The 13822-nt window shown below is 42.8% G+C and overlaps 1 long non-coding RNA gene across 1 annotated transcript in view; it reads left to right on the top strand.

Moving 5' to 3' along the window:
* Window positions 1-7833: 7833 nt before the first annotated feature.
* Window positions 7834-13822, top strand: part of LOC113969009 — a 60900-nt gene continuing 54911 nt past the window's right edge. The window contains exon 1 of the long non-coding RNA XR_003534716.1: window positions 7834-7932. This is a non-coding gene — a long non-coding RNA (uncharacterized LOC113969009). The remainder of the gene's footprint in view (window positions 7933-13822) is intronic.

The following is a 13822-nucleotide window of genomic DNA, read 5'->3' as shown; positions in this document are numbered from 1 at the left end:
GGAACTGAATTCAATAAAGACGAGCTGTAGGAGGGATTGTGCCTGGAGCAGGACTCCATAGCTTTACACAGCACACTTTATTAACAACCAAGACAGCATAGCCAAGACTTTTTTAATGAATGCCTGATGCCACAGAAGGGCAGTGAGGAACACTGCTCAGAGCATTGCTTGTATGAAGACTTGCACTTCTGCCTCTCCCTTCCCTGCACTCCATAGTAACTAGGGGCAGAAACACATATTATGTTATTGTGAAGGAAAATTAAACCAGGCTCTGACTTGGAGGAAATCTTGCAGAGGAACCAGAAGGACTGCCTTTTCTTTGCTTGTGTTTATGGATTCAAGAGTTTCTCTGAGGTAAAGGCCACATGGAGGGAGGATGGTGGGAACCTTGTGTGGTTCTGAGCATGGCAGTGCATTGTGCTGGACACAAATCTAGAGCCTGCTTAGTGCAAAGGAAGCTTGCACCATGTTGTGCTTCAAAAATGGGAACACCACCCTGTCCTCTCATCTCCCCACACTCAGCACAGGATCAAAGCTTGCCCTTAAAAGCTGTAACACAGCTCTTGTTGCTGACATTTCTGCTTTCGCTGTTTCCTTCTGGCATTCATTCCCTTGGGCTCAAAGGCTGAGAAGTACAATATGTATTTTAACAGTCTTGATGTTTTTTCTTTTCACCAAAGTAAGCCAGGAAATAGGCAACTTCTCTGTGTCCTCTTTTGGACTCATGGGTTGGTTCTCTTTCGTGTTGTGGTGATTGTATTTCTTCCTACATTGGTTATCAGGACTGCATTTTGGCTTTATTCACACAGCACACATTTGTCATTGGTTTCAGTGACATAAATATATGGTAACAAGAATGAGGTCCTTCGATGTGAAGGAAGAGGTGATGACTTACAGTAATGATTTCATCTTTAGCAGACTGGGCTTCAGGGGTGAGTCTTTACCAGAGTAAGTGAATAAATGTGATGAATAAATGGAGCACTTGTGCAATCAAAATATCCTCACATTCTTTCAGTAGGATTTAACCTTTCAGGACCAGTTTAGCATATGCCAAAGTGATGCTGATCTGTCAGCTTGATTTACAGCCCAAGAATCTGCTGTCCTCAGCACCAGAAAAGAGATGCTGGTCATATGTGGCTGCTGACCTTGTCATCTCTCTCAGAAGTTAACTGTGAGCCTGAGAGTGATGTATTTCTCTCTGCCCTTAAAAGTCAAATGGCTATAAGATGATTTTAATATTTTTTTTCTTACATTTCTGGATGTAGATAAAAGCCTGAAACTTTGACCTCAGTGTACACAAGAGATCTGAAATTACAAAGGCATAAAGCAATGCCCACAAGTATTTTATTTCATCTCTTTTACCTGGTCCTTTGTCTTTTTTGGGAAGTGGAATTTATATGGGACATTTTTCAGTATTTGAGGTTGACAACACTGCATTTTACAGATCCCTGGAGTAATTACCGTGTTCCTCTTACAGGTATTTGTTGAGCTATGAAATACTTGGTGTGGATAATTGTTATAGAAGCAGAACTGGACAGTTAATGTGTTATTGCTTTGAGCTCTTTGGCAACTCGAGTAGGCATTACTGTGTAGGTTATATTTGACTCACATTTTGAAGGTTACCTTCACATCTTATGAGCACTGGAGACCTTTCCTCCCCTGATTTTGTTTTATGGAAGGGCTTTAAAAAAACCAAACCAACCAACAAACCAAAACCACTCCGGAACTTCAAAGTTGAAGTGAGGTTTTTGGTTATGTTCTTTTTTTTTCCCCGAAGGAATCCTTCTCTTACAAAGAAACTGATCTCAATATGTAATAAATTCAGTATCCTACTGAACAAAAGCAGGTAGTGTGGCAAAATAGCCTGGGTTTTTCAGTCAGAGATCTGTCATTATGGACTGATGACCTCGCATCCCTTCCTTTGACATGCCATGGGATAACAGAAATAATAAACTGTCTGCAAATTTAACAATAGCCTTTTTACCTTGAGGCTGTGCACTTCAAATCCAGCACACTGGCTCTCTTTTCTGATGCTCACGTTTCATGGCAATAACTGCTTTTTTAACATCAGTAGAGGGCAAGATGAAGGGAGGGGTAAGCCTGTCAGCAGCAGGGTGTGCTGCTGCATTGAGTTATGTGATCTTTGGGCTGTTTGTTCTTGTGAACAAGTAGATCAGCTTTGCTGATGGACCGAGGATTGCCCTGGCTGACATCTGTGTGCATCCTGGGCGAGCCATTTGGAAAGTGTGGCCATGCAGAACATCCTGAAGTTGAATCTTTGCATCCAGATGACAGATGGTAAAACAGCTATTTGGGTTTGCTGCTGCTGTTGTACTTACTCTATTAGATAGGTGAAATCAGTCCCAAGGACTTGCTTGCGCTCCACTGCTTGTTTGTTCTGAGGCAAAATGAGCCATCAGAAAAACTCTTTTGCCAGTATGGCTCAACCTGTACTCTGGGTTTTTACTGACAAAGCTCTGTACCAGGGCAAAACAATTTCTATAAGGGGTACCAGTAGCATAGGAAAAGTATCACAGCCTGCAGAAGAGAAGTGTATGAATTTATAGCAGTGAAAGAAGTATCTCCTATGTGTCAATAAGGTCCTGTCATGCAGAGCTGGTCATTGACTGCTTTAATTTGAAATCAGAAGTTGTCTGTTATGGATGTCAATATGGGAACTGGTTGAGCATTCCACAAATATATTTCTGAGAGGAAATGACATGGGTGATGTGTATTGGAAACAAAACTCAGAGTATCTTTTGAAATGTTTGCAGGTTTATTTATCTAAAGGGAAACAAAATAGATCAGGAAATATCTTAGCTCTTCTATGTCCCTTTCTACTTCTTAAGGGATAGGAATAATAATAACATTATTCACAGGAAAATCTGAAATGCAGATATTAAAAATAATAAGCACTATTTAAAATGTCTGAAGGATTTTTCAATCAGCTTGATTGAGTGTTTTCCTGGTTGAGTTATTTTTTCCTTTCCTGAGGTGACTGGAGCACAGACCCTTTTGTGCAGACTCTGTCCCTTCCAGACAGCTGTGCTGTTCAACACTTTGGGTTTGTCACCCCTGAGTCCACAGCAGTGACACTTCAGTCCTGGGTGCTTCCCTGTGTGTTGCAGTGCTGATGTAGTGCTTGGCTTCTCTGCAAACCAGCCATCTAAGGGCCTCCCAGACACACAGGCAGCTCAGGCTGAGCAGGGAAAGCTGACTTCTTCCTCAGTGTCCACACAAGAGCAAGCAGCCTCGGAATGCCAGGAAGCTTGAGCCCCAGTTCAACCTGTGGATCCGCATCCTCTCAATTGCTATTCACATCTGGAGCCAGTCAGGGCTTATACACAGCTGTGGGGGGATGCCTGCACCAAAAGGACAGAGGTGCCCATGCTGCAGATGTGAGGTTGACAAGAGTCAGGACAGGATTACAGACGTTTGTTTTCTTTTTTCTGCTCAAGGAGCTGTGGCTCTGAACTCTTGAAATAATTGGTGCTGTTGTATGAAAAGGCCTTTTGCACAGAGTGATTCTTTGAAATAAGAACTTGTTTCCAACATTATGTACTGAATTTTCTTTGACTGTTGTTACTGGCTGTCCTAATCATTGCTTCTAAGAGCAGCCAGCCAAGGCCTTGCTCAGGATTTCTCCCAGAGTTACCACAGGTGAAGAACCCCAAGGGAAGCAATTGTGTGTTTAAAAATGGCATCAATGTGAAGGAGAGCATCACCCCTCATTTAAATTGTCTTCTGTCTATCGAGCTGGGGGAATGAACAGTATGTTTTATGCTGAACACTGAGAGATCGAGTGTGGCTCAAAGCCATGACCTCTCTAGCTATCTATTTTTTCAAAGGCTCTTTCTTTTCCCTGATGTCATTAGTGTTGCTATGGAGTTTCACAGTGCTCCACTTGGAGGCTGTTCATACAGTTACTTACACACACACTTAAATGACTTAATAAAATGTATACAAACTTTTATTGAGATGATCTCTGATTTATTGATTGTCTCCAGTCTGCTTGGTAAAATATAAACATTGGGGAAGACTTGGTCTCTGTCACTTGAGAGTTATAATCAGATTCAGCAGAACAAATCAGACCAAAATGTAGGCTGCAACAGCTTTGGCTTAAAAACATCAACAAAATAAAAAATGAAACCATCTTGGTCTGATGATTTAGTAGGATTTGAGTGATGGAAAATGGAATGTGTACTTCAGGCAGTGTCAGTACATGCTAGTGTTGTTTTTTTTTGGTTTTGTGTCAGGTTGGAGAAGAGGGAAGAGCAGTATTCCCTTCACCTGACTGCTCCACATGTACTTGGGTCACTTTACTTTGGTTTAACAAGTTATAACGCAGTAAGTTGCCTGTGAACTTTTACTTAGTTCACAGCAAGCCAATTTAAGCTACAGTAAAAGCTGTTAAAACTATTGTCTCTAGTCAAAAGCATGCTCACAGGCAGCTACGAGGTCTCAGCTGGTACCCAGGGATTTCTGATTTATGAATCTGAACTTTGGCCTTCATCTGCAGTTCTGTTGGGATCGGTCTCTGCTTAAGAGATTTGCCAGCACAGCTCTGCTAACAGAACAGTCCTTGTGTAGACTCATCTTTTACTGAAGGAAAAGTGCATTTGCTAATAAAGTTTACCAGTTCTGTTGAGTGAAACAAGCCAGGCCAGCAAAAGGACTTTAAAAGTCTGTACTTTTGGGCTTTGTCTGCCAAAGAAATGTCAGTTATACCTAATTAGTTTACCTAAACCAGCAAGGGCTCATACTGGAGAGTTGGCCTTATTTTCCTTTAGATTCTTGTAATTGTTCCACTTGACACTGAACCTGTGAATGGAAAACAATGAAGATGGGGACATTGACAGAGTGTGCACATAGTCCTGCCATCCATAGTGTTTGAGCAAATTAAGCACCCTTCTGTACTGATTTTTTTTTTACCTCCAAGTAACTCCATTGATTTCCAGAGGGTTACTCCCACGAAGAAATCTTCATCAGATTTAAACCTAAAACTGCGCTACCAGTGAGAAAACAGAGCTCAGGTTCAGTTTTGGCTACATTAAAGGCAAATACCTTTCACATGCAAGGAATGCTGTGATATAATGTGATTTTATCCATCATATGTGCTGATGACATATCTGAGCACTTAACCAAAATCTCGTAAGAAATCATTCATAATGATATAGATCTTTAAGCTTAGATTATAGATCTTTAGGCCATTAAATATTACATATAATGTAGTGGGGAGGTCAGTGCTGTCTTCTGTGCTGTCTAACTTCAGTGCTTTCTGTAGTGACTATTACAGCTCATTAAGCCTAGAACAAAGACTAACTAGGGATCCATTTATTAAATTTATTATTGTTCTGCTCCCAGTTCCCTTCATTATAGTCTGAGTGCTGCAGAATCCCTCAAAGATGTCACAAATGCCAGGAAGCTCTGACACTGATAACTTGCCTGGAGCACATAATAGATTGTAAGGAAAGACTGTCTGCCTAGATGTGGCTCCAGTCATGTTGCCATGAGGATGGAGCAGCACAACAAAGCCTTTGGGGAAATCTTTGTCATGTTCTTGTGCTACACAGGCTATACATCCTATACAGTGAGGCAAAGTCTGCTTTTGCTCACATCCAGGTGGCTTGGCCACCTTCACAAGAAGCCAAATTGTAAAGCCAGCATGTGTTTAGAGAAGTGAGAGCTGAGTGTGCCCAAGGAAGCACCAGCTTTGCAGCCTGGGATGTACCAAACCTAAAAACACCCTTGAAGTTTTCTAGTGTTGTTAATAAGAGCAGGTAAGGTTATAAATACTGTGTTGCCTGCCTGCTGTGGTGTTGTGCTGTGTTTACTCTGGGCTCACATTTTGCCCCTGTTCTCAGATCTCTCCAGTGAGGTACTGTGAGTATATTTACTGCTCAGGAGAAGTTTAGAAAAGCTTGTCACAAATTCTGGCCCTACATGCTGTGATGCAGGTTCAGGTGGAAGAGAAGGCTAAAGCCTGGCATAACACCCTGTTCTGCCTTTTGCTCTGATGATGAATATTAAGTCATTCCTTCCATGGTGAATTATACTGTATGTGCTTAAAACATTAATATATATATCTATGACTAAACAATAATGTTAAGTATAGATTTATTACTTTAATATACCAAGATGGTGCACTTGTAATAGGACTGGTTTGTTTAATTGCTAGCATTAACCTTAGGTTTAAAGCTAGCTCAAAACTGTGGTAATCAGAATCTGAAAAGTAAGAATACATTTCCATTCACTCTGCTTTTCCCTGCATTAACAAATGTGCTTGTGCTCTGACAGAGGTTTCAGGCCAGGAGAACAGAACTGGAGAAGGGAAAGCAATTTCCAAGCATGGACTCTCAGTGGTACTGTAAGGTAGGGAGATGCCTGTCTGCTGAAGGTACCACAGACAGGAAGGACTTGTACCAACTCCTTTCATTAGCATTATGGCATATTCTGTGCTGTCTGTCTGAAATGTATCTGAGCAATATGAACTGGTGGGACTGCTGAGATCTCCTGGGAACAGATTGTTCATGATTATTATGACCCATCCCACTTTTCATTGGTCTGGGAGTTATGTATGATTTTCCTCGAGTGGTTTCAAAGTCTGACTGAGCTGTGCTGTTAGAAAGTTGGGTGAGTGGGAGAGGTGCAGAGGAAACATGAATGGCTTGTGTGGATTTCTGGTGTTTGTTTGAGAAATATCCTTTTAAAAGTAACCAAAGATGAACCCAGATCCTTAAATCTGATCTCTGTCCTGGGCTTCAAAAAATCTGCAGTTGGTTTGGGCTCCTGCAAATCTCAGCTAATTGCAATGCTGACAGTATGCTGAAAGTTGCATCCTACCACCTGCTGTCTTGGTCCACAGAGGCAATGAGGGCTGTAATGCTCTCATTAACTCTCTCTTACTCTCTTTTCTTTCCATTTCTGTTTTGAATTAAGTAGTGGTCTGGCTTTTAGTCAGCTGAAACAAAGGATTCCCCATGCTGGTAAAATAAAAAAGCCCTTTCATAGTCACAGGATAAAAGGGAAGGGCTGAGAAGAAATGGGTCACAGCTAGGGATGTACAGCCCCTGGAACTCCCACCCCTCAATGAGACTCACACAGAGCTTCCCAGCTGAGCAGTGTAATGTGTGGAGCTCTGTTTGCATTTTGTTTGATGTCCTCTTCATTTCCTGTTTGTTAAGTGATCTGAAAGTAAAACAACCACCCGACCAACCAAGGAAAAAAAAATCCTTTCACAATTATAAACGGGGCCCAGCTGTGTAAGCTGGGCTGCACAGGCGCTGACCGAGATTGCCAAAAGGGCCCATGTGCCTCGTATCCTCCACTCAGAGGGCGCTCAGCCCTTGCAGAGTGATTGCTCTCTCCTTCGTCTCAGTGTCTGCCCTCTTTTGAAAGCACCTCTAGCAAGGCACTCAGATTCATTAACTCCTGAGCATAGTCTCTTTTGCGTGTCAACGTCTATCAGAACTAATGCCACTGGGGGTAAGAGAGGGGACTGGAAGCACAGATGGGAATGTCACATCAGTCATCCGTACAACTGTAATATCAGCGGTCAAAGGAAAAGGACTTGCGGGAAAGATTTCCCAAAGCACCTTTTGATATTAGTACTGGAGGGTAAATGATCTTCAGGGACGTGACCTGACTGCAGTCACAGTGTGACTTGCAGTGGGTGTTATAGCCATAATAAATTGCACAGAGTATGTCAGTTGTGACCTGTGAATGACGCAAAAAAACCCAACCCAAAACTTCAGGACCTTGCCAGCTGCTACAGGAATGCAAGTTATAAAAGGTGTTGTCTTGAAAGTATTTGCTTTGCTTGGGAGGAGAGAAAAAAGTAGGAAAAGAAACTTGAACAAGAGGAATCTATGTGCACTGCTGCAACCAATATGAAAGTTAGACTACAAAAAACCAGGTCTCTGCAGACAAGAGGTAGGTAAATAACCATACACCTCAGCTCAAGTAGAAATGAAATTACTTAATTCCAAATAAAATCTATTACTACCCGAACCTGGAGCATATTGACAAAAGCTTCAGTCTTTTCAACAAGCTCAGTAGTACTGAGTGAAGAGGGGAAAATAATCCCAAACACCTCTGTGCGTTCAAACATTTTTTCAAAGAAAGCAGCAGGAGAAATTCATTGAATTGATCTTTCTCAGCATAACTTTATGAAGGGCAGCATGGGTAAGGCAAAATATGTATTTATTTCTAAAGGAGAAATGTCACCCTCTCACCTACTATTCATAATCTCCCAAGTATTTGATTGCTGTGTCTATAGATAGAGGGTTTGAACACACAGAATCATTTCCAGACTGATCCTCTTCAGTGACTTCTATAAAGTCACTTCATTTTTTGCTTCACCTTTGCCATCTGCAGAAGATTTTCTGTCTGAAAACACTGCTTTTAAGAAATATTTTCTGCATTTCTTTGCAAAAGCTGTTCCAGGCAGGAGACAGTGTTGTCCCTTCCTGACCCTCAGCTCAGGGGCAGGGTGTAGGATGGAGCTCAGGCACATGCAGTGGCCCCAAAGGTGAGTGGGGGACACCTCTTGCTGGGGGAACACTGGGTCACTGAGGGCCCAGCTGCTTCTCCTGGGCTGGCAGGTTCTCAGAGGAGAGCATGGAGAACCCTGAAGGGAGCTTTGAGCTCCCTGCATGCTTTTAATGGAGGGGGAGGGGACAGAGGGGAGCTGGAACAGGCTCTACAGGCTGTTTGGGGGCCAGTTGGTGGGGAAAGGAGAGGAAGCTGAAGGCAACCACTGCCACAGCCCTGTGGGAGAGATGTCAGCCAGGGCCAATACTGACTTGGGCCAACTCTGCAGTGTGTCCAGCCAAGGGGAGCCTGCCCGTGCTGAGGCATGTGAAGCAGGCACTGACAAAATGGGCACTAGCAACTCTCCTGATGGGCCTGACTTCCCTTGGCTCCAGTGGGATCTGGTTTCCTGTGCCAGCCAGGCAGTCAGGGCACTCAGCCAGGTTTAGAACTGCTGGGGTGACTGGGTTGGAGAGCTGCCACACAGCTCCCGGCCCTCTGCCTGGCAACCACTGCAGAGGAGCTGATGCCACTGGTACAGTGCCACCTCCATCCCAGCTGGGATTCACCAGATCCTCATGGAGAGCCTGGTAGAGGATGTAGCCCTGGGTGCAGCTGGGGGGCTCTGACTGGGCAGATGTGGGCAGGCATGCAGGAGGGCTCTCCAGCTGGGGGACAGCCTTGCAGGCAGCTCCGCTGGGGTCTCTTCCCCACCCTCCATACTGGTGAGCACGTTGTCTGTGCCATCAGTGTGCAGGACAGTGTGTGTGGAGCTGTACAGGGGCAGGGGGCTGGCCCTGGCAGCCAGTGCCTGCAGAATGAGAAGAATCACACAGGAATATCTCTCCTATGCTTCTCCCAGGCTCCCATCACTCATGACTCAGGGAATTCTGGCATTTCTACTGTTTTCTCTGTGTGCAGTGACTTAGGATTGAGCATCCATTGATTTCTGACCTCACCAGTGATTACTGGTTAGAATACAGAGACTTGATTCTGTGACTCAGCCCCTGGATTGCATGTTCTCTTTCCTTAATTCCCACAGGAAACCAACATAATGGCAGCAGAAGGTTACTTGTATTTAATTCTTCCCGAAGCTTGCTTTCTGCTTAAAAACATGCTTTGTTTTGTTCATGCATTCTCACTCTTAGGGGTGTCCATGAGCTTGGGCAAGGCATTTTTATTTTTTTTTAGCAGACACCCTATCTGTCTCCATTTTCAACTTGAACACATCTTTCTCAGAATCTTTCAAAATAGTGCAGCTCTAGCATTGGATGTTTGAGAGTCTTTCTTGCCTTCCTCCCCCTCCTCATTTTTTATTTAAAATCTTAAACTAATTCCAGGAAATCCAGATGAGATGAAAGCTTTCAGCTCTAATATTCTAGATGCAAATCTTATTAAATTCCAAACCTCAAACCAAGCAACAGTGAACACTGGGAATAAAACTGAAATGAAGACGATCAATCACTCTCAAGTCAGTTTAGCAGCTCATACAGACACATTCTCTGTGGTCTCATCACATTCATATTAATGGACAAATTTGCCTTTTGCATTATATTCCATACATTACACTGTGTAATTAGAAGCTAATTGGAAGCAGTAGGCAGCATGCCAATATTTGTGGTATTCAGAAGTCATTGAGAGCTTCAGTATCTGAGGAAAAACCTGATTGTTTGTCAGAGGCACTCCCAACTGTGTCTACAAAGAAAACATGCTTTTGGAATCTCCTTCCTCTAGACTTCTAGGTTCTGGGAAGCTGAACTACTTGCAGGTGCAATAGTAGGGAATTACATTTGTAATTAAAAGAAATCCTTAAGGGTCACACATCTAACCACAAAGGTGATTATTAGGCCTGCCACCTGCCCCAGGCTAATCTCAACCTTAAGAAACTGCAAATATGTAGTTATCCTAGCCTTGAGGAAAGGCTTAAGGATGGTACTTGGAAAAGACAGCAGGAAAGAAAGCACATGACTGCACACTTCTCCAAGCCAAAACTGCACGTGCCTGGTCACAGGTACAGAGAGGGTGCCCAGCTCACGGTTGTATGAAAGACTTAAATTTCGACTGGGAAAGCTGAATGTGATGTTTTGCAAAAGTAAAATCAGTGGAGTAACTTTTACATCCCTTCAGAAGGGTGAGCATTCACAAGAGCAGCTGATGGAGAATGTTTGCCCCACACCAACCCCCCCCCCCCCCCCCGGGAAGCCATTTCCAGCTAACTATGGCCTCAGTTATGTTTATTACTTAGAGGGCTTTTGAATTGCAAGGATTCTCCATGTAAAGGAAAACCTCATCCTAAAATAGAAATCTGTTCTCTCTAGGCATGTCCTGTTTTATATTCTTGGCTACAGTTGTGAGGTGGAGACACTGTCTAGAGAACAAAGTCTGGAGCCCTTCTGTGGGGCAGAACGTTTGGAAATTGGGTCACCTGTCTGCAAATATCTGCCTGTGCAGTGGCACTTCACCCAGGAGCAGGTGAAGCTTGTTTAGACATTGGTTACGGACTCTGTATCTTTTTAGCTCCTTTTCCATTTAGCACACTTTTTCTGATCATTCTGTTGTTTGCTGGTGTATTTGTATATATTGCTGCTCAAGCTTTGTGGTTGTGTATTCCTGCTTTGATTGATAAGTAACTTTTAATCACCTGTGTTGGTCCCCCACTTCTTGTTCCCTGAGTTATTGTTTCCACTTCTCATGGGAGTCATTGAAGTTCTGCATAGAGGAGAATAAATTATGATGATCTCTAGCTGCAAATTTTCTCCTGAATAATTCCCCATGTTACAATGCATGAAAATTTTTGAATCTGTAGAGGTTTTTGTAAAAACTGTCTGAATACTTGTGACTGGCAATTGTTACCATATCAGAAATTAGCCTACCAAATTAAACCTTCTTGTCTGTGAATAAGGATGTTTATCTTCAGCCAGGTTCCAAATAGGTTCATGGTACTGGAGAAAAAAACTAGAGAAAAATACATATTCTAGCCTGTAGGCCAACCACCCTTTATCAAAATCCCAAAGCAGGAGAAAGAAAAGAAAGGAAAAGGAGATACTCACTTAGAACTCTTCCAGAAGTGTTCAAGATTTGTCCCTTTCTCTTTTTAACCATTGGATTATATTTATTGGCTTAATAAACTTTAAGACTTGAAGTATTGGAGACAATGAAAGTCTAGACTTTTTGTCATAAGGTCAGTAGTTCAAACAGACTGATTTTTCTCCTTGATTTTCTCCCTGCTTTTGGCCAACCAAGAAAAGCTGCCAAACTTTATTGGCCAGATTGGCTCATTTAACCAGAAGTGAATATCTCACCCACACACTAAACCACTGGGGTTTCCTCTAATGCAGTACATGTCAGCTATAACAAGTCCCTATTAATAATTAATTGAGTTCCTGTTGGGACTGCCTGAATAATTTTCTTTGTTTCTTGTCAAGCCCCAGCACTCTGTAGTAGCCTAATTTAGTCTAACTGACTGTGTCATGGGCAAGTATATCCATCCTGGATGACTTGACCACCCTTTCACCATTTTCTTTATGACATGGTTTGAAGCCTTTAGAAAGGGCCCATAGGTGTACATTTGTCATGTTGTCTTGAAATCACACAGACTTAACCATTGAGGTGCCATGATAGGAACGTATGTTCTGGCTAATACAAGGTAGTTTAATATCTGATGACCTTGCTCTGGTAGCACACCTTCTTTCAGCTGAGAGTGCTCCAGCCCTTGTGTTTTCTCTAGGGCTCAGGTCTTAGGGTGATGGATTGTACTGCAGAGCAAATAAGGGGGATTAGGCTGTGTGGTGTTTCTTCTACCCTTGCTCCTTGAATGCTCTGGCCAGGTTAAGTGGTATTTCCATGGAGCTCTTTCTGGGGAGTTTGTGGGGTTTGTGGTGAAAGACAGCAAGAGCAGATGTCTGTGTTACAGCCCTAAGTTTGGAAGCTAAAGCCCTTTATGGTTTCCCATATAGATTGAGATGAACCTGACACTGTGTGTTTAGACCAAGCAGACCCCTGCTCCTTGGCTGACTTCTGACACTCCAGATTGCTCCAGGACACTGTTTATGGCTGCTGTCTGAGCTGGGGACCAGGCATGATTGGGCTGACAGTGCTACTGGCAAGAACCAAGAAATTCCAAGTATTAGACTTAGCTGGAGGGGTTTTATCAACATAAACATGGCAAATCCCAACAGAGTCCAGCACTTGCCCCTGTCAGCCCTGTTAAAAATAATAGTGTGTTAGGCTGGTCGAGTAAGTGGGCTACTCACAGTCAATCAGTGTGGAAATTTTGATATGACTCATTTCTTACACTTGCTCTTAGTTACAGCTAGGTACTGAGTCCCAGCTGTGTAAAAGAGACTAAATTAGTTGCAAAAGGAGAAGAGGAAGAAAGTGTTTCATTCTCATATCAGCCCTTTGTTTCCAACCACTATTTTCTTTTATTCAGAGATATGCCAGAAATAATATTCTGTAAAAAAAAATACAGAAAATTACAGAGGGTCATCATTATTATTTAGTTCATTCGTTATATGCCACTAATGTGGAGCAAGATTTATTTTTTTGTTTGGGTTCCAAAGGATAAAGGTCATTTGTTTTGCCTGAAGGCTTTAGTCATCAGTGAAGTTATTTTCCTGTTTCCAGCCCTGTTCTTTCCAGGACATGTGTCCTGCTATTTCAACTATCCTTTGAGTTGAATAGACTTAGCTAAGCTGGAGTTCATGTCCCGATCTGCACCCAAAGTTGCATGAGATTGTGTTTTAAAAAACAAAACCTTGAGGATTTGATCAGCTTTAGTCTCCTTGAAGAGATAAGGAATACGTAGAATTTCTGAATCTACATGCTTTATTCCTCAACTTGAATAGGTTTTTCCTTTTCATGCTACTGGGATATAAAATTTGTACTGTCTCAGTATTTCCTGGTTCATGAGGAATCTCAGCTACTGCAAAGCCCACAAATAGCTGCTCATCAAAAACTATCTGAAATTCTGCAGAGCAAGATTCTGCTTGGTCTAAAAGTGCTGGACCAGTCAGGACAGCAGGCTGGAGCTGACAGGGCTCACACAGACCTGCTTTGCAGAGAAAAACTGCTCATTTTTCTGAGGTACCTTTGAGGTACCTTGAGGTAATCTCCCTTCAGGTGAGAGTATCTGTCAAACTTACCCCCTTTTGCCTGGAATGGACCATAAACCTCACCTTTATAGAATCACAGAATCACAGAATGGTTTGGGTCGGAAGGGACCTTAAAAATCATCTAGTTCCACACACTCTGCCATGGGCAGGGATTCCATTCGCTAGATCAGATGGCT

This window comes from Neopelma chrysocephalum, unplaced genomic scaffold, assembly GCF_003984885.1.
Source record: "Neopelma chrysocephalum unplaced genomic scaffold, ASM398488v2 Primary Assembly neopelma1_70, whole genome shotgun sequence".
Classification (NCBI taxonomy): domain Eukaryota; kingdom Metazoa; phylum Chordata; class Aves; order Passeriformes; family Pipridae; genus Neopelma; species Neopelma chrysocephalum.
The sequence above is the reverse complement of the archived record's forward strand: the minus strand, read 5'-3'. Positions and strand labels throughout refer to the sequence as shown.